This window comes from Melitaea cinxia, chromosome 29 (genome assembly GCF_905220565.1).
Source record: "Melitaea cinxia chromosome 29, ilMelCinx1.1, whole genome shotgun sequence".
Classification (NCBI taxonomy): domain Eukaryota; kingdom Metazoa; phylum Arthropoda; class Insecta; order Lepidoptera; family Nymphalidae; genus Melitaea; species Melitaea cinxia.
This window is the reverse complement of record NC_059422.1, coordinates 8,079,603-8,102,256: the sequence shown is the minus strand read 5'-3', so window position 1 is coordinate 8,102,256 and position 22,654 is coordinate 8,079,603. Positions and strand designations below refer to the sequence as shown.

The 22,654-nt window shown below is 32.2% G+C and overlaps 2 long non-coding RNA genes across 2 annotated transcripts in view; one reads left to right on the top strand and one right to left on the bottom strand.

The window, feature by feature from the left end:
• Nucleotides 1-373: 373 nt before the first annotated feature.
• The window catches only part of LOC123667817, a 96,599-nt gene continuing 74,318 nt past the window's right edge, over nt 374-22,654 (bottom strand). Inside the window, exons 3-5 of the long non-coding RNA XR_006745478.1 lie at nt 20,212-20,290; nt 1,078-1,162; nt 374-1,002 (exon numbers count right to left, since the gene is read on the bottom strand). This is a non-coding gene — a long non-coding RNA (uncharacterized LOC123667817). The remainder of the gene's footprint in view (nt 1,003-1,077; nt 1,163-20,211; nt 20,291-22,654) is intronic.
• LOC123667818 lies at nt 8,748-12,415 on the top strand. The gene is made up of 3 exons (XR_006745479.1): nt 8,748-8,823; nt 10,966-10,967; nt 12,394-12,415. It is a non-coding gene; the product is annotated as an uncharacterized LOC123667818 (long non-coding RNA).

Sequence of the window (22,654 nt, the reverse complement as noted above, 5' to 3'; positions counted from 1 at the left end):
GATTATCCCCCCTCGGTCTAAATGAGATTTGGTGAGATTTCATTGGACTCTTCCCCCTTATTCTGAGCTCATACAGTTAATGGATGTCCTTTAAGTGGCCGAAAAAATAGTCTAGTCAATAAGCATTACCAAAGATTACTCAAAAGTAGTTATTAAACCGCGATCACATTTAAATGGGCCACACAACACGCACTACCTTTCGATTAAATAAAAATCATCAAAATCGGTCCACCTATCAAGTTCTGAGGTACATTCATAAAAAAAGAAAAAAATACAATCGAATTGCCCTCCTCCTTTTTAGGAAGCAGGTTAAAAACATTATGATCGTAAAAAAACAAGAATACAACATTCATACATAGAAAAAGAAAACACGTAATTATTTTATTTTTAATTCCAATAGAGAAAATATACAAACTATTAAAACTACCCACAAAGAACAAACTTCTAAAAATTCTTCATTCTTCTCTGTGATGCTCTGTAACAGAACATGCCCTTATCAGTTCTCCGTCCAGTTGTATAAAAACACCGGGCAAGAAGAATGACAAGGGTACGTAACTGTACATTATCTTCTCTTCTTTAAATCTTCCAGAAGAAACGAATCCCATGATTTAGAGAAAAATTACATGTTGGTACGTAATAAAACATTGATTTCATTTTTTAAATTAGTTAGAAAGTCTGACACACTGACCTTCTGACCTACATAATATAAAAAAATATAAATATTTCAATTAAGTCTAACATCAGTAATAATAATATTAAAGTACCCGAGAGACATTAAGAAACTGGAATTTCCCTAATTCAGACGATTAAATTACATAAAAACCTAAACTTTTAAATATATCCTAACAGCGCCATCTACAAGCAGATCTTAAAACCACTAAGTACTTGAATATGTTCTCCTGAGGTTTGCATGTTCCGGCGTTCTCAATGTGAGCACACAAATGAAAACCCAGGAAATGATATAGCTTTTGTGGATCGGAGTACCGTGAGTTTCCTTGTCACCTGAAAGGCAATATTAAAAAGTATTGGAAATATATAAGTAGTTACACATAGAAGTTACAAAAGATTGTTATATACAGATTATTATAACTATACAAAGTCGTTGAAGAAGCAATGAAAGGCGTTCTTTTCAATTTCTCGTATCAGTGTTCCTCAGATGTACCTGAAACAATACAGAATTATAATTAAACGCTTGTTAATATAATTAACGACAATTACAAAACAGCAAGATAATGGGACAAAATATGATTAAGTTTTAATAAATAATAACTATAGATAACAAAAGTAATTAATAATAATAAAATAGTGCACTCATTAGAAAATTACGCAGACCATTGAAAACAAGAGAGTACTGGAGTTAGATATCACTCAGACACTAAACTACCGATCCGCAACAACTTTGCTCTATTCACACAAACTACACAACCTAAATAAACCCATTTCACTTATAAATCTAAACTTCAAACTATTTCTAACAATCTTTAGTCTAGATTATAGACCATTGTTTCTTAATCTGCAGGTCGCGACTCTCAGGGATTTGAAAAGCTTAACTTGGGTAGTAACAGTTGGATGAAAATTCAAATATTTATAGATCCAAGTTGAGAAGGCTTGTGATTCACCGCGTCAATTATTTAACAATTTGTAATCTAACATCATGATTCTTTAGGTAGGGTAGCTTTACACTTTAGTTAGGGGAGTAGCCGAACGTTACAACCAAAAATAGGACGAATATTAGTTAAGTTCGAAAAAAACACTGATCAAGACTGTAGAACAATTCAAAATCAATGGAAATCGCACACGTTTTTTTCTCTTTTCATTTACGGTTAACTCCTAACCTTGCTTGATGAGATCGCTGACAAAAGGGTAGTAAATATAAAAAAATCAACGTTGGCGCCCGACGTGGGACTAGGTACGGTGATTAAAAATCAGTAATCCGGAAGTGTATTCGAGAGCTTTTCCGAGATCCGCTGTTTTATTCCGACGATATGTGGATCGTAATTACGGTATCAATCTTTAAGAGGTAAAATAAATGTAAATATATGGCGAATGTCTACTGAATTATTAAACCTATATTTATACATACCTAGAGGTACTTTATTGATCGAAATAGTTTGATTTTTTTTTAAAGTTGTATAGTACATTTATTGAAACAACTTTCATTATTAGATTGAAATTTGTACTGCCACGCTTATCCCCTATTTGATTTGGGGATAATTTTTCCTACTAAGAGTAAAGATCGTTATTAGGCGTAGCAAACGTGAGATGATTTGTAAAAGTCCAATCCTTAGGGATTTAAGCATACTAAAGACCGCGTTCATCATATTTTTGGACTACTACTTTAGAATGTTGTTATAACATTAAACTAAAACTACTAACATTTTAAAGTACCTAATTAAATACAATGGTTAAACTTGTATCACGAGAAAATTCTAAATCGAAATGCAAATATATTAGCTAAATTACCACACCAATAGATTCTCAATGTCAATAACAATAATGGTCCTACAAACACTGTAATACACTCTATACAAATTACAAAAGATAGAAATAAAATTAACCACACCGCGTTTAATGATACTGTATAAAAAAAAAACGGCAAAAATAACGAAAATAAGCAAAACACGACAAGACGTCACTTCCAGAAAATTGGCGAACGATTTATATTACAATAAAGGCAAGGGGGTGTAATGATTCGTGCGGACTACATTTTTCAAGACACGCCTGATTGGTTCGAGCGCGGGGCGTACACTGATGTACGTTGCAAGCTGTGACCCTTTATAGCTCAACTTTATCGGTCGATAGATGGCGTTGACCGTTCAAGTTTAATTTATTTCTAAACTAAACTTTGTAACTTAATTTTATATTCCGATTTTAAACTCTTGATTACTTTGTGATGTAATATTTTTTGTGTTAGTATTTTTATATGTAAACTGTAAGTATGGAAGAATCAACCATTTGCCACGCCCGATTACTCCTAGCGAAGGTTCAGGACGAAATTTGATAGACGAGTGGGCATTTCGTGAGTTTGCGCTACTCGTTGATAGATGGGGTTACTATTATTAAGTATTTAAGATGTGACTGTTCAACATTTAGCTATATTTTGAAATAATGTATTTAATTTAACTTTACTACCTGCATAAAAAATGGGGAGTGATTAAGAAATAGTTTAAAACATCTGGAGCTCGAAGCCAGATGGTGTAAGAAATACGTCACTGTTTATCTTTAATCGACTTCATTAAGATGTATTAATTACAGTGATTAAGGCATTTGACAAATGCGATGCAAATTAACATGAACAATTGACTCTTAAATTATAGTTCTAATATATATACGGAAGCTTGTTGCCCTAATTTCATTTAATCGGTGAAACAATAATGATTTATTACACTTTTCATCAAAACAGAACTCGACGATGAAAATATACTAAAGATACTTTAGAATTTGACAAATTATCGAAAGCAACGACCATTAACGGTCGACACAATAAGAAAAATTCAATTTCTATTTTGGAACGATTTACCGCGGGTCGATTAGACCGCCGTAATAGTTACTCAGCTCGTAAATCTGTTGGGGTCCATTTGAACCAGCTGTCGCTTCATACGGCTTTTTACGGGTTACAAGCTATGAAGTTGTTTGAGGGTAGTTTGGATTTTTAAAGCTATTGCCTTTGATAGATTTCCAATAGCAAAGTTCAGGAGAAAATTAGTTTATTCAATTTACCTTCGGTTATATTTCAAGTATTCAATTTATTTTTATCAGATCCATTAGTGTTTATTAGATGCTTAAAATGCAAAGATATTTTTTGTTTTATGCGCTATTGTTTCGGTTGAAGGTATTCGTAAGATTAGGTATACTGAAAATCGCCTATTCAGACTGATATTGCTCAGTTTGTTTTGAATATTGAAAACATTTTTACGTGGTTTTTTATAATAGATTTCAAATTGTAAACTTATAGATAGAACATATAGATATAATTTATTAACTATTGTTTTTGTTTAACTTTTGACTTCGATATGATGAAAAATGACGGACAACCTTAACCGATGAGTCTAATCTGGATTCTAGAAGAACATCATTTGGAAAAAAAATATCATCGTTATGTAGAACTACTTAAGAGCAATTTTTTAAACTTTCACTAAAATGTATTAAAATAAGGTACTCAAATAAGAGTCCAGTGGATACGTAACCAGTAGAAAAACCGACTGCTGCATTTTAAAAAACCCCATCTCAGAAAGGAATGGGATCTAAATCTGTATATTTCAAGGGATACACATAGATTCATGACGCATCAGTAACGTTTCGAAACCATTATCCAGCATTTTTTTTTATCACAAAATCTTGTTACTGACGATTTGTATTATATATAAGACTAGTGAAAGTATGGGCAAGGAGTAAATCACTCTAAAAAAATCGTCAAGTGCCAGAATGTACGTTTATGTAATATTAATATAAACACGTATTTTATATGTTTCGTTTAATTGTAATTGCTTTAATTATACATTGCTAAACTGTGCGTTAAAATAGATACACCGCACGACCACAAGTGTTATCTGTAATAATAGTTTTAATTGAATTAAACGCAACCAATGTACGTTTTCACGCGTGTAGTTTTTGAACGCTTATACGTATTACGATTAATATTAACAAAATTATCATTTGCTTGGAAAATATATTGTAAATATGGATGAAATGGAGGCGTTTATTTGTATTTTGATTAGTACAATTCTAATCATTACAATTTAGTATTATTTTGTAATTAGTATTTCAATAGAGCGAATTTTGTGTGGTTAAATATTTATCATTTAAAAACTACACTACTCCAGTCAGTACAGGCGATAAAAGATCACGCTATGACCCACAAAAGCGAAGTATTAGGACTAGATATAAATCAATCTATCAACCATTGAAAATCAGTACAGATTAAAGTTACCAAGGACGTCTCTTATTAAATAAAGTTAAAAGATTTTCTATTTAGAAATAAATGATAATGTAAAATCATTAACTCTACCCTCATTTCGTTGCCATTTTAATAGTAGGGTGACTATTATCTAGTAAAGAAATTATAAATTACTTCTGCAAAATTTTTGCCAAAACATAATCATCTATATTTTAAATCAAAACACTCGTAAAATATCGAGCCCTTGCTCATTACGACACCTATTAATAACGTAAAATGCTTAACGGCGACAGAAAGAGGTCATAAGAGGTCATTAATAAGACTGAATGACCCTCTGAGGTCGTTATTGGGTATTATTGGTGCGAAGTTAAATCAATATCTATTTTGCGCCAATTTTTCGGCCTGTAATGCTTTTTAAGTGATTTGCTTTCACAAACAATTACAACGTTGGAAAATTTATGAGAGAATTTTAGTGTGAAAGATTTTAGTTTCCCTGGTTATTAAGTGTTTCCATTTATATAAAAAAAACCTTTATTGTTCATATCATCATCATTCATAAAATTTGGCAATTTAAGCGTATGCAGCCCAAAACAATTTAGTTTTTTTAAGCTAATTTTTAGAACATTATGACATTATCTACACTTAGTTTGACACATTTCGAACAAGTTAAATATTTATCTATATTTCATAAAAAATAATATACAAAAGATGTAGTTTTTATGTAGTTATTTATCTATATGAGGAAGTATTAATATTGTATGATCAGTTGTAGTCTTAAATATATAAAATGTTTTATATAAAGTGCCGAAGCTCTTATCCCATTTGTGAAAAAAACTACTTAGAATTCAGTCTCGAATTTTTACACGGTATTTCGTCGCGCGATCCCTATGTGACATCGGTCTATTTCAATTGAAAATTTAATGTGACGGTATAAGAGGGTGAGTGATGAATGATCTTTCTGTGAGGATAAACTTCAAGTCTTCTACCTAGTCTTTACCTTGTAATATTTATTTTACACCTGTAGAGTTACAAACAAGCTTACAGGCTGTCTAATGGTAAACGATTACTGTAGCCTATAACCTTTAAAGCTAGTGCTAAGCATGGCAGCAGTTGCCAACCCTACCAGATCTAACTTGAGAGCATTTTTTAAAATGAAGGTACTTTCCCCGTAAGACTGCCTCAAATTTCGAGCAAGAAGTTTCCTGCTGCGCCCTACCTCAATGAAAAAAGCTTATATAAGTTTATTGCTTAAGAAATTTGAAAAAAGCTGAGGTCGATGTAATGTGTATAGTATTTTTTTTTTATAAAAAATAAAGTTAAGTCGTAAAGTTTGCGAGTCTTGATAAAAACGAGGACGATTATTACGAAATGAAACGAAACGTGAAGGTAGGAGAAAACGCGGCACGTATTTTAATAAACTTGTTTCTATTACCCGAAAAAAAAAAAAGTTGTAAGCGAATCGACGAGTCCTCTAACATTGTTTAATGTTAAATACATTTTTTTCCAAACAATATTACTTACATTTTCACTATCGAATTGAAAATCGAGTTAGAAAAAAATGGTCATATTTCAATACCTTAAGTAATAAAAACTTATACCCAATCTAAATCAACTTTGATCGCCTAATTTTAAATAAAACCCGCTTTTGGGCTATTAAATTATCCACAAAAACAAATAGACAATTTCGACTGCGTGCAAACATAATACAGTTTTGCGGAACAATTGCACCACTCTATTTACTTCATTAATATCACTATTTACTAACAACACCAATATTCAGACAAACACATTATGTTACAACACCAACCATTTACATAATAACTTTTTTTTTAATAATAATTATTTACTAATTCAGACGTGCAGTTGAAATAACTGATAATTGCCTGGTATTCAAAACCTATTAATATTGAAAAGATAAATGTGTTTAATTCTCATAAACGCATCTATTCTTTTCTTGAATTGATTTGTATTTTTTGCTACAACTAAGTAAGCGATTACCGTAGCTTATAGACGCCTGCAGCACCAGAAGCATCGCGAGCACGTTACCCACCCTTCTCCCAATCTCTCCCTGGAACTTTGGTCACTTTACTCACCACAGGAACACACCGCTTGAAAGCATAATTATTAAGCTGTGATCTTCTGTAAGGTCGAGGAACTAGATTTTGAGTATTATACATCCTGCTTTGATCTAACTCAGTTAAGCTAACTTTATATCAACAAAACAAATGAAATGAAACCGCTACAACATCTGGACTATTTCTCATCACACTGTCAAGGGTACTTCCTTACCTATATATCACAAACTCATTACCATACCGACTCGACTTAATTACTCGTATTTTAATAACGTATGACAGTCGCGAAACGTTCCATCATTACACCGTCTAATATATATTTATTAACATAAATAACAACGAACCGACGAAACTAACGAGAAGCGCGTTAATTCTGAGCACGAACCTTTGACAAGGGTTAAGTTATCATGTACCACTTGTCATTGGCGCCCAACGTGGGGTCAGCGTTAGAACTGTCGGTTTTGTTTAAATTAAAACCAGTTTGAGTAATTAAAATATTGCAAATGGTTATTTAATTAATTTATATTTAAATATACTTCCTAGTTTTAGTAATAATAGTAGTAAGAGTTTGTTATGTCTTAAAACAGACGAAAATTCATCAATATAGTTGTAAAGGAAAATATCGCGAATAATAAGCATATTTGTCTGTAAATAGTCATGGAGAAAGTATATACCGCCAACTCTCAAGCAAACATTGTAGTGGAGCAGACTTCCCTTCAACTATTACGAGACTATCTAGCAGTCGATCACATACTAGCTAAGAGACTTACGAATAACTTTCTCAGATTTATCATCAAAATTCAGAATAGTTAAAAAAATAAATCTTTAAAACTAGGTTTACCAATGCATATGTCCTAGAATACTTTAAAATCCTTGTTGAACTGAAACAACATTAATTTCTTGTCCTAACAGTAACTAAGCACTGGAGCTTAAGAGATATCCGTGAATTGGTTTGCGAATACAAATAGTTAAGACTTTAGAATTCATTGTATTGCTGTAATTTGTTGAAGGTTTTGTGTTGTGCGGACAATGCTAGCTGTTTCTCTTAATGCTTTTAGTTCTATGAAATTTATATCGTTTAAAAGTAGCCTTAATACTAGTATGATTGTAAATAGACATATAAATACTTAATAATTGTGTTTGCTAGCTAACGAAAAAAACCTACTTCAATTACGTCGACAAGTAATACAACGTAAGTAGACGAAACAAATTAAATAACGCACTAATCGTCACTACGATTTTCGAGGGTTTCTCTCGATTTCTTTGAGATTCTATCATCAGATCCCGGTTTCAACAAAAAAAGAATTATCAAAATCGGTTCATAAACGACGAAGTTATCGCCGAACATAGATAAATATGTACACGGGCAAATTCAGTAACCTCCTCCTTTTTTGAAGTCGGTTAAAAAAGAAAAGATTCGCTGAAATGTATCGTACGTGTATAACTTGATTATTGTTTTTTGCGTTCATTACTGCACGAACAAGGTTTTTATATGACAGAAAATTTAATACGAATATCGATTCACGAAAAGATATGGTTGTACGAAATTCGTCGGAACAGCTAGTAGTCATTAAATCACAATTTATTAAAAATAACTAATCCTAAAATAGAAATTTTACAACAAGGAATAAAGTAAGAAAAATGTATCAATGTACAAAAAGGATAAGATCCATTTAAAAGTACATTAAATATTACAAATGCCATTACAAATTTATCGATTAAGTCTCAAATCAACCATAAAATAGGACACCCGCCGAGATAACGATGGAAATCATTGGGGAAAGTTTTATGGGGTGCAATGAATTCACAAAAAATATTTTCTATACAATATTAACCGTAAATTCAATATTTGTAATCATTATCATTAATGGAGATCATCCCTTTGATAAGTTGAAATTGCAATAAAAGATGAGCTTACAGACATTAATTTTATCTCGGAAAGTTTTGTTTGAATTCGGAAGTTTAATTTTCATGTTTATTCAATTAAATAAAATTTACTAACAGAGCAGAAATGTAAAAAAAAAAAACAGGCGATGCATAGTGAGTACCTCGTTATAATGTGATTGTTTCAAGAATAGCATAACTTCATTTAGTGTGACACCGCGCTGTGATTTCACTTGGGATATTTTTTTACAGTACTACTCTTCGGTTTATTTCGATCTTTTATAAATATAATAGTAATAAAGTCATTACAAACAGCAGAGGATATTAAATATAATAAAATAAAACATACATTATTCGAAATTTGAACAGATTTAAAACAAAAATTGGCGCCCGACGTGGGACCGAGCAACTGGTCTACCGGGTATCAAGTACCTCACGTATCAAAAGTCTAGCCGTCATGCAAATTAAATCTCCACAAAGCAAAGTTCACAAATTTCGCGTCAAACCAAACGTTTTCCAGCGTCGGAGGCGTACCTGTTCAACTGGGCTGTTTAAAATTTCATGACAATTCACACATCATATTAATGCACGTTACGTCATAACTGAGCAGACGTAGGTCTTGCTGACTACGTTTATCACACGGCTCCGTCACTGTTATATTTGATTATGTAAATCACATACGGACTATAATAAAGGAATATTAGGACATTCTGCACGTAACTGTACAGCAGCTCGTTAAATTATCATTGGAGGGTAGTTTTATTTTTTTTTCACAACGAAAAAAAAGAACTAAAACTCACGCTACGGCAGGGAAGTACATAAATATGTAACTTATTTATCTTCAGCGATTGAAAATCTAGTTGTATTAGCTTTTATCTGTATCTCCGAAGTTTTTGTTTCATATGAATATTTAAGAAATTAATGACTATTTCATATAAAAATTACACTGTGTAATTATGTGACAATCATAAACATCACCAAAAATTTGATATAACCCAAACATAATCAAAAATAATTTGTTAAACAATTGCAAACTACCCTCAAAATTACACTAAATTCTATAATTTAAGTACTCCAATAAACCTCTCACGTTCAGATGATGGCGAGGACAGATGAATTGATGTCCACTACAGGATTGCCGCCAGTATCCACATGAGCATTGTCGTAAATTACGACGTGGTATTATGTTGGACATTAGGAATTCAGGAAGCATGGTGTGGAGCAATTAATTATTTATTATACCTCTGAATTAGATTAAGTACGATTTGTGTTAATTAATTAATATTTAAGTTATAGTAAAACAGATTCACGACCTAATACAGATGAAACTGTTAAAGTCTGTCGTTAGTCGGTAAAAAGATAGAGACATTGACGAACGCTTAAATTTTATCTTCTCTATAAGTTTACGTGTTAAAGCTCAGATTTTATATGTCAAATAAATAGAACGTAATTAAATATTTTCTGGAAAACAATTATAGAAAGTAATACAACAGCTTGTCAAAATATGATGGAAAGAAAATTTATTGTAGATTTTTTAGCTGAGGCAGTTTTTCCTAACACGAAAAAATCCTCTAGTAAAAACCGATATCATTCTTCATATACAAACAATCAAACTCATATTTTAACGCTTGCACGTACGTCCACTTATAACCAACAAAACCTCCCAAAGGACAAACTCAGAAAAACTACTTTCCAGACAATTAATCCGCACAAAATAAAACAAATAACAGCCGTAAACTAACACGAAACTATATAAATAATAAATTATGTAATCGTCCATGAAAGTCCATCATTACATCCTGAAACAAAACCAGTTACCGTAACCCTTGAATATTTTACACAGCATCCCGGGGTGTAACAATCTGATAAATCTCACCGGGACCCGGTTATGATGCTTCGGACTGATCAAGTATTCATGGCTTTCGTATTGACGTGATGTACGCCAGCGCCATCTGTGTAACTAGCTAACTTGTTAGTTATTACGATGGTTAATAGATGGCGTTGGATGTAGGTGATTTAGATAAATATGTACTGGTTTTAATACTGTTATGGAAGTTTGTTGTGTTAGGTTAATTGGTAATTACAGTTATATCACCTGCAAGGCTGTAGAAGTTGGTCTGTTCCAATTCTCTAATTCCATGACTTAAACTCGAGGGTCCGTCAAGAATACAGCTTTAAAGAGCCAGTTACAGAAGATTGGCTTATGAGATATTATGCTAAGATTCAAGACAAGGTAGCGGTAAAAATAATCCAGGAGAATCCGCAAGGTTATAATAGTTTATAAATTGTGAGCTTTTTATTTTCACAAATACGAAGCTTGCTTTTAGAAGCACTTTAGTCATTTGTTACGCGTACGTTAAAATATTTTAAGTAAGTGTGATGGCGGTAAAAAGGGTATCTCTTAATTACAGTGGAAAGAACACAGCGTTTTTATTTGTTAGTTAGTTTTTAAATATAAATAAAAATAGATTAAGAACCTGTCATAATCGTTGGACATCTGTAAGCGAGGTTCAGTAAAATATATTTATAGCTTTACTTATATTTTACAGTAGTAAAAATTAATTAGCTTTCTATATTGATGAGTTGAAATTTTAAGTTCATTTAATTTATGTTACAGCGGCCACAGTAATCCATGAACTTAAATGAATCAGCTTGTTGTCCGACTGCTGGGTAAAGGCGTCTTATGAATATACAAGATGAGTTGCAACTAAACCTACCATGAATAACTAACTAAGCAGATCTATGATAGCAACCGGGACTGACTGACATTTACTCCACGGCAGGGTGGGGATACACAAAGACAGAGTTATACCTAATCACGCACCACAACAGCGTAACAATAGTCATACAATCACGATCACGTTTTAAGCCAGTAACATTCCACTGCTGGGCATAGGCCTCTTTCTCCATGTAGGAGAAGATCGGAGCTTAATTCACCACTCTGCTCCACTGTAGGTTGGCGGATACTAGTACGCTTAGTAGTACGCGGACGATAGTAATAATATATATATATATATACATACATACACACACATATATATATATCTTACAACATACACACACGGTCGTCTGTTCCTATGGTAAGCAACTCAATGCTTGTGTTACAGGTAACAGCCGACTGTTATAACTATTTTTTTTTTATAAATATACATAGAAATAATACATAAATAGACTATATAGAGACTCAGGCGGGAATCGAACCCGCAACCCGCGGCACAGAAAGCAGGGCAACTACAAACTGCGCCAACGGGCTAGTCAAAATATGTTGTTTCGAATGTAGTAAGTATCCTGTATATGTATTTATATTAATCTTAGAGCACTGTGTAGACTAATAAATAAATGTCTTTTTGTTATAACCACGATGGTAGCAAATAAGTGTGCGGTAAGTGGTTACCGTGGTTGGCGATTTTACTCCTGAACCTCCCCAGGAGCTCTGACTACCTTACGTACCCCAGAAATACAACACTACTTGACAATTTATTAACTGTGAACTCCTGTTTGGTTAAGGAAATACCCTCTGACTTCACTTGTTTTTAGCCGACTACAAAAAAGGAGGAGGTTACTCAATTCGACCGTATATATGTTTTTTTTTTATGTATGTTCGGGGATAACTCCGTCGTTTTTGGACCGATTTCGATAATTCTTTTTTTTTTTTGTTGGAAAGGAGATATCCCTAGTTTGGTACCATGATAAGGAAACCAGGATCTGATGATGGGATCCCAGAGAAATCGATCTTTGATAATGCGTATTTACTTGACATTTTTTTTTGTCTACCTACGTTGTATTGTCGATATAATTGAAGTCGGTTTTTCTTCGTTTGCCTGCATTATTTAAGCAAGATATTGCTTTTATTTCTATCATCTTCATAAATACCACATTCCCTATTTAACTGCAATAAGTCGTACAACAAAACTCGATATCAATTCTGCGAGCGTAAAAGAAAAAAAATCGTCCGCCTACTCGACGCTAGGCGGCGCCACGTAATCTCATTAGTGAATGTACTAAACAATAACTGGTAAGAATCGTCACAGATGAAAGGGAACGAAAAATACGCTTGGAAAATGTATTCTTTTACTGTTATATACGGTTTTAATGTATATTTTTATTGTTTAGGAATAAGGTTGAATTTGCACTGGAACTTTCTAGTTGAAATAATAGGGCATTGGAGGGTAGGCGGAGGTACTATGGCTGACGATTTTTTTTTACTATATCGATTTCGGCTGTTGCCAAGTTTATTTTGTTTGCATTTTCAGAGTATATTTAAAATAAGAAATATAAAGCTTTTAGGTTATTCAGTTTCAGAAGCACTTTTAAATCGTCACTGGTAATGTTAAACTACCGTCGAATTTGTAAGTAGATTCTATTAAGAATCGACAACCTGTATTATTTTAAAAACAACTATAAATTATTTAATATTTTTTTACTAAGCACTTAAAAGCCAAGGAATTTAATCAATGAATGACAGTGAAACATTTAAATTTTGAGGGTAGTTATCTATACAAATAAATAAAATTGGCGTGTCTGTTTGTAATATTAAAATAACGGCTTTTTTACTAAACGCAAATGGATGTATACACGGTACATATACCAAATTAATATTTTTTTCAATTTTTGTCCGTCCGTCGTCTGTCTGTCTGTTTGTTCTAACTAATCTCTGAAACGGCTCCACCGATTTTGACGGGACTTTCACTGGCAGATAGCTGATGTAATAAGGAGTAACTTAGGCGACTTTTATTTTAAAAATTTATATATTTTATAATTCTGCGAGCTGAACAATAATTTTTTGTTAAATAACACGCGGACAAAGTCGCGGGCAGAGCTAGTCTTATGTATATGACTATCTTGCTATATCTGAAAATTTTAAAATCATACTGACGATGAGCATCAATATAAATCATTAAAATTAATAATTAATTTAGAAGATTTAGAGTACACAATTATAAAATCCTAACATCGAAAAACTCATAGCCATCATCACCTGTTTCCATAAAATCATTAAAAAATCTATATAAAAATCGTAACCAGTATAATATCGTTATCAAGCATCTAAAAATGCCTGAAAGCTTGTCGCAAAAACCCTGTCATAGTGCATCATTATAACACCGGATGGGGTTGAAAGCACCCCCGAATTTTCTTTAAGTGTCGAAACGCCCCGGGTCACAGGGGCGCTAGGATCGTTGCGTTAAATTAAAAAGTTTAAGGGTTAAAACTATAGGGACAATCATTTTATGTGTGGTATGTTCTAAGTGAGATTATTAAAATTAATTATTTTAAAGAATTGAATTTAATTCTGTTTCTTGAGATTAGGGTGTTTTAAGATTAGGATTTTAAAGGTTTCTTTTACATCATTAGGTTTTTTTAGTTGTTGCTATTTATTACGGAAGTAAATACATAAATTGTTACTTTAACATAATGTATTTAGTTACTAAGATATAAAATTGCGTAAGATAAGTATCTTATTCATATTTTAGTATTACGCCATACTCGTAGATACGTTTAACGCTCTAAGAAAGATATCAAAAACTAAACATTTTAGGGTGTTTCACCTCTCGCTAAGTTCGGGATGAACTACAATATTTCATTACAGAAAATATACATATCTAACAGATATATTGGACTCTAACGGGTAGAACAGAAAAATACATATCAACAACTTTATCTTTTGAATACCGTTACAAGACAGACAATCTGAATATTCAGTTATATAAACAACACTGTTACGAATGGTCATAAAACATACATTTACATATCTATAGACATACATATCAGCAAGTTCTATCTACTGATTACCGTTAAATAAGAGAACCATCTGAAATTTTAAAACCATTTAAACAAATACCTTCAATCAAATTGGCTTTAAAGAGCATCTTCGTATCATCATGTAACAAATTAAGTTTTGAGTAGTTATGTATTCTATCTCACTCTGCTATATATTTATGTGTTTCTTTATCGTGACGAATTTTCGTTTCATCGAGTTGCAAATCACGATTCTGAAGAAGTTTCACTTCGAATAAACTGTTTTTCATAGTTTTCATAGTAAATTGGTAATATCTCACATACAATACAGCGTCACTAAGCGTCAGAGATATCCCGTCATACAATACATATATAGACATACTAGCTGACCCTGTGACGTGACGTAAACGTGGTGTTGCCATAAATGTTATTAACTCCCTTCTTAATCCCTCCCCCGTTATAACTTAGGTGTATGAAAAATAGATGTTGGCCGATTCTCAGACCTACCCGATATGCATTCAAAATTTCATAAAAATCGGTCCAGCCGTTTAGGAGGAGTATGGTAATTAACATTGTGACATATACATTGTGATATATACATTGTGATATATACATACATATATATATATATATATATATATATATATATATATATATATATAATACATTTCAGCAGTTACGCCGTTTCGTCTACTAAGGGTTCAGTACTGCAGTTTGTTTAGGATCGGCTGAGAGCGTTCGTAATTAGCATTGTTTCTGTGTTTGTTCTGCGTTAACACGGTAGCCCTTTGAGGGAAAGTTTTATGTTTCATGTGTCCACAGGTTGGGTACCCGTATGGGGGTTTTGAGTTTTTTTTTTATTGTGTATTTAAAAATGTTTTTAGTATTTAAGCTAGATCATTCATGTGTCTCGATTTGCGTTGTTATAATTACGTATTTAAATCGACTTTCTGATAAGTACGTCATACGCCTTCAGAAATCGATCTGTCTCATATTTGTATGTATTAATAAAAATTTTGATGTTTTATTTTCATCTTTTTAGATTGAATCCATATCTAACGAAACAGCAGATTACGCTTTTGTAGTATCACTTTATTCGAAATATCATCCATACATGTAAACGTACAGATAATTCCGATTAACGAATTATAAAATCAAAAAAGTAATAAAGAAAACACTACACATAATAAAAAAGGCTACGACATAAACATTGACGCAACCGGAATAGAATACACGATATTTGGATATGATTAAAATCAAAACCCCATACAGTACTTAATTCACCCTAAAATCTTTTAAATTTACGCTCATCCCCCATTTTAAAATACCATATGGTGCCATGAGACAATGACATTATGGTTTAAGTCCACTGACGGATAGGGTTTATAGCGCTATACTATGCGATTTTTATTTTATCGATTAATATAAAAATTTCTTAAATATTTAACATTCGCAATCAGTTCAAAATTCTTTTATATATCATATATTTATTTCCTTCAAAATAAATAATAAAAAATATATATCGTTATTAACCCGTTGGCGCAGATAACCCCGCTCTCTGCTCTGGGGGTAATATAAATAATTATTATATATATGTATATGTCGCACTCATGATCTCTACTATGTTTCATAACAGCCAGTTTAGTAGTTACGCCGTGATAGAGTGACAAATATCCATTGATCCATCCATTCATCTATTCATCCATTACTAGGATTATAAAAGTAAACACAAGTTAATACTAATTTCATTTCTTATATTTCAACACTTAAAACGATTTATTTTCGTCATACTATTAATTCAGTTATTTCAATCAAGTAGTCTTCTACAGCACTTTTGATCATTTCACAAAATAGAATTATATTCATTTTTAATAAATTAATTAAGTACCTTTAATGTGAAACTACCCCTGATTCGGAATACAGATTCTGCAAATAAAAATGGACAAGAAACTTAGCTAGTCCGATGCTATATATATCGGCATAGCGCTATACATCGAATGAACGAACGGTCTTAATCAAACAATGCAGGTGCTATAACTTAGTGCCCGCAGCTTTGCTCGAATTACTGCGAGCTCGTAAAACGGGAACAATTTAGATTTATCTTAACAGCGTTTATTTTAAATTCAATTATGTGATGCTTTGGAGCTTATTTTTACCTCTATTAAAAAAAATGGTTTAAACAAATTTCACCGTAACCCGCCTCCTCAGATCTTTAAAGATTACATCTAAATTTTTTTCTTTTTTTCTATATAGTCGTAGGTATTATTTGAACTGGCGAACTTTGTATTGCGATTTTTCTCTCCCCAATATATGTTTTTTTTACCTTTTTTTATACAAACCTAGTTCTAATGACAAAAGGCATCAAAAAAGAAAAAACCAATTTGCTACAGACTTTCGGGAGTTATATGAATACATATCGGCAAATAGATTTATTTATATACATTTAATGTACAAAATGAACATTCTCAACCAACCTACCTTAGGACGTAGAAGCCTATCTATAAAAGTACGATACGTTTATAGATATCCGATTCAGCTTATAGCAATCCCACTGCTGGACATAGGCCTTTTTCTCCATGTAGGAGAAGGATTGGAGCTTAATCCGTTTATTTTTTATAGATATGCAAAAATCGTTAAGAGGCAAATTCTTTAAAAAAAGCAAATGATTTCAAATACCTAGTAATAAAGCCTATCAGATAATTTAATAATAACATACAATTAGGGTTGCCAGATTCAAGCATGACATTTCCGGGACAATTCGAGGATTACGAATTCGGTCGGTTGAAAAATATACGAAAATTGATAATATTATTTGTAAATCGCTAGAAAATTAGTAGTATTCGAAATCCGGGACAATCAACTATAATTCCTGGGGATTTCCCGGCTATCTGGCAACCCTACATACAATGTACCCAGTATTACGGCTAGAACAGCGTTAAAACAACTCAACTAACAGAACAACGAGTACGCGCAAAATTACGAAATACATATAAAATCTCGACCATCCCCCGCTCATTCATTCCGTGAATTTTTAATTAAAAAAATGTTAAGAAATCGTAACAATGCGTCCTAATGAAAACGTACCTAGTAATAAGCCACTAGTTTTGTTCGCGTACCTTTTTTTATTTTTATTTTTAATACTCCGCTTTGTGAGCTTTTCATCGTTACCGAGATATTTAACATTTTTTTTAACGTTGTAATTAAAAATATTATTTGTTTAAGTTTTACGTGTTTTTTTTTAATTATCGCTTTTCCTGTAGTTGAAATGATTCTCGCTCTAGGACCAATCTTCTAACGATACACTGTTGGATTTAATTGTCAACGAAACTTTAGGCGTACTTATATGACATAAAAAACTTCAAATTGAAATCATCAAATCCAAATCAAATATAACTTGAATTGTCATCTTGAAATTAAAATTTTAATTATCACTAAAAGTGTAACCACCATCCATTCGGAATGTAATGTATATGTTTCGAAGAGAATCGACAATAAATTCAGCTGTGTGCTGAGTTTATTGTACAAATAAATTTTAATATAAAATTAGCTAAATCTTGCATGAAATACAGCGTCACTAAGTCCATACATTTATATCAACTATGTAATCATGCACTGTGTAATAAGCTTTAGCTATTAATTTCTTCTTATAACAAACTTTAAATTTACAATAAAGTAACATAGGCAGTGGAAAAAATAAATAAATACTGATGTCATTGAAAGAATCGTCAAAATCGGTACACTCAGTAAAAATTTCTAAGAAAAATTTCTAAAATTTCAAAATTTTGATCAACAATTTCAAGCATAATATAAACGTGGTGATGCGACTCACAAGGATAGGACATACATCCAATCCGGAAAGAAATATTTGTACGAATACTAATATACATCCCGAGCGGGAATCGAACCAGCAAACCGGTCGGTGTTTTAGACGCCTACTCGCACCACTACATAGAGCGGTTAACACACAGGTCATAAGGTTCAAAGTAAGATCTTGCAAACCTAACCTCGTTAAGCAATATTTTAGTTACCAGTAACAAATGGTTTGAAAATTATTAGCATATCGGAACAGTAATTAGTCAACGTCTGTCCGTCTGTACTTCATCCCTCTTATTACTGACGGCCTGTTTAACGAGTTGTGGATAACGATATTCGACGGATGACGGTATCCAAAAATTTTTGATATACCATCCTACCACCTTTTTTACCATCGAATTCCACTTTATGAGATATTTCTATACGCAAATGTCAAAATCTAAAAGTTTTAGTAAATTATTTGACAAGAAACAGGTATATATATATATATATATATATATATATATATATATATATATATATATATAATATATATATATAATATATATATAATATGTGCTATATAAATTACTATTTAAAATTTATTCTGCCGCCTGCTGAAGGTCTTTCGTAACTTATGTACAGGATAAAGTGTATCTATAAACGGTGAAACCGACCCTGAATGTTGAAGCCGAAAAGGGACCTTTTCAACTGAAATCCAAAAAGAAGTAATAGGTTTTCAATCGTTTTATCTGTTGTTGTTACCTCATTTCTTCTCTATTCAGTAACCGCGTGGCAGAGCTAGTATTTTATACAATCGTTAATCGACTATTAGATAGGTCATTTGATTAGGTCATCACACCCTTGACTGGGGTGCGGTTAATTGAGACTCGGGTTATCTAGATGTGGCTTTACTTTTACTAGCTTTTAATACTAGTAATAATGGAATGATATTTTAGTATATTAAGTAATGTAGTGTCTCGGAGAGCACGCTAAGCTGTCGGTCCCGGTTGTTATCATTTACACCAGTTACCGATCGTTACTCATAGTAAGGAATATATCCGCCAACCCGAAGTGGAGCAGTGTGGTGGATAACGCCCTGACTCTTCGCCTAAATGGAAAAAAATACCTGTGCTATCTATAATTCGCAATTAATTCGCCACCGAACCTATTAAACTTAAAACCACACTCCCAACAGCTGTCCACCATAACTACTGCGCTACAAGCTCGTAATAAAACTCGATGCCTCATCCAGTGTTACAAAAACAATAACGGAGGTCAGGACACATCGGTGCTGCCGCTCAATAAAACATCTAAATTGGTCGCCCGCTCGTTTTATTGCGTGCGTTATGTTACCGTTTGTTTTTATATAAATATCGTGTGTTTATTGATATGTTTGTGATAGTTGAATCAGTTAATTGAATTATTTGAATATTTTTTAAATAAAAATGTCAATATAATTGTTGAAAGGTAAAATATATCTAAGGAATAAAAACGTTTATTTATTTCCGTTTCATAAATACATTTTTTTTGAGCTTAGCTTTTTCTTACAATAACGAAAACCAAAAATAATTTATAGAACCTCAATTTATAAACTTATATTAATTTATTAACTGAAGAAAAATCTACGATCAAAAATAACCTAGAGATAAAAAATATATCAAGAACAGATTATTCTATGGGTAGACACATAATTATACATTTACATACACATAGCCTTTACATTACAGTAGGTGTGGTTTGAAACGAATGAAATTGTTATATCATCCTCAGTAAAGTAAAGAAAAGAAAGAAAAGGAAAAAAAGTAAAAAAAAAAACATACATACTTCCAACCATCGGTGTATAAGTCGATCGCGATCCGCCCACAAGCTCGGGCGACTTGGAAGCGACTTCGACTTAGAACATCTGCGGACAAAGAAAATGGTAATGTATTGAAAACATTCTATATTCAAATTGGACGAATGTGTGCTTACGTTGAATGAATATGAAATTTTTGTTATTTGTTCTGTTATGTTTTGAATTTCGAACCATTGATTGTTTTATTTTTGACACTAGAGCGTTTTTTTTTGTTACTGATCTTTTGACTTGCTTTTTTTGACTATTTGTTTTTTTTTCTTAACTTTTTACTGGGTGTACCGATTATGATGATTTTTAATTCAATCGGAAGCCGATGTTTATCATGTGGTCACGTTTAAATTTCATCGAGATCTGATTGCAACTTTTGGATTAATCTTTGATAATGCGTATTTATTATTTAATATTTTATTGCCAGCAAATACAATTATAAAGTCCTCGTAACACTTTTTGTTTGGATAAGAGACGCGTGTCTAAAAACACTAAATACGAAACTAGTCTACCCAGTATTTTTGTAAGTTATATCCACACAACGGCAGATCTGTACCATTTTATTTTTAAAGATATATATGTATGATGAAAAACTTATTGAATATGTATTTTGGCTTTTTGAAAAATGATACCAAAATCGTTTCAAGAAATTGACACTTGATATGAAACGGGAAATTAATTTTGATCGTCGCCGGAAAAAAAACCATTTAAAACGAAATGAGGAAGCTATCACGATAGAGATTACACCATCAATCGCATCTAGTGTTCATTAAATATTGTGACTGAGTTAAGGTTGCAGGAAAAAACACCGGGCACATTACATAAGTCTTTAATTGACTTAGTGTTAAGACGTGACAATTTTTTAATCTATTGATGTTTTTGCTACCTTGAATTTCTCATACACATCTGGAACGACAAAAGACCGACCATTGTTACAGCTATCGCGAAGCTATTGCAAAGCTATCGCTCTAAAAGATATTAAACGAAAAAAAAAACTAAAACGACAAACGCAGACGCCGTAAAGAGTTTTGGAATATGACAAGAGGTGAAATTAATTTTTGTACTCCCTCGGTAAAAATCTCGCATAATTACGGGGTCTTTACCTAGCAAAAAGAAATGCAAATAATGCCGGCGACAAAGCGAGATGATATCGTCGCGGTGCTTAATTAAAAACTCTAATTTCAGAGATGGCTCCCGTACAGAGTGCTCCTTATGTACGACTGTATTGAGGTCAGAGTGCTGTAATGCCTTTGTTGCACTCAAAGTTACATGAATTTTAATTTATAGTAAAAATAATAAATGAAGGGGTTTCGTTACATTTTATTTTTACGTTTACCGTTTTTTTTTTCTTTGCGGCTATTATACAAATATGTATCTACCCTCATTCCGTAGATTCCATTCCATTTTTTTTTTTAAATTCAATTTATTTAATTTAAAAGTTCCTCTATCAAGTACACTTTGGAGGAGGATCAATTATCATTCACTTAATTATAGTAAAATGTACATACAATTATCTACATACACATAGAACAGATGCAACCTGTAAGACTGTAAAGGCACGGCAAGTATTTAAGCTAGTTATATTAATCGTTTAAACATTCTCGTAACATATAATAGCTCTTAGATATTAATAGGTTGCCTGCTACATGACCACTTTCAAGCAGTACTTTTTTCCGCAGTACTCATGGATAGAATTCTTAAATTCCAGCAGAATTTATATACCCATTAAATACATAAGGCCTAGCAGAAGGTATATACATATATGTATATATCCAGTCAATCCACAATGGAGTAGCGTGGCAGATTACGCTACTCAAAAGTACAAGCCTTTGTTCGGTAGTGAGACATTTTCAAGCCCTTACATAATACATAGATTAGGGGAATTTTAATGGATTTTATGAGATGCATTTGCAGAGATTGATATATATTTATCGTAAAATTTCTGTATATCTGTGATAGAAGGTATATGAATCTAAATTGAGTTAATCAAATGTTCATTTGACGTTGTTAGATGGATCAACATTTCTATATGTCGTATAAGAACTGAAATGACAGAGTACATCACAATTGATCGTTATAAGCTATAAAAGCTATGATTCAAAGTTACAAAAGATTCAAGGCAAATGAAATCAAAGGAAACAGAGTATGAATTAGAGAGAGTTCGAGAACGTTAAATTCGCATATTTAAAAAAGCTTTGGAAGAAAATAAGATCACTTTCGAAGTGTAACAGAAGTATTTCTGTTACATTTCGAAAATGATCTTATTTGCCGGTATTTTTTTTTTAAATTAATTTATTAAATATCATCAGCACTCTCTACACTATGACATATTAACAAAAAATATATATTACTAGTTTTTACCCGCGGCTTCGCACGCATTGAATTTTATTTTTTTGATAAAAAGCATGCTTTACTTCTCATACT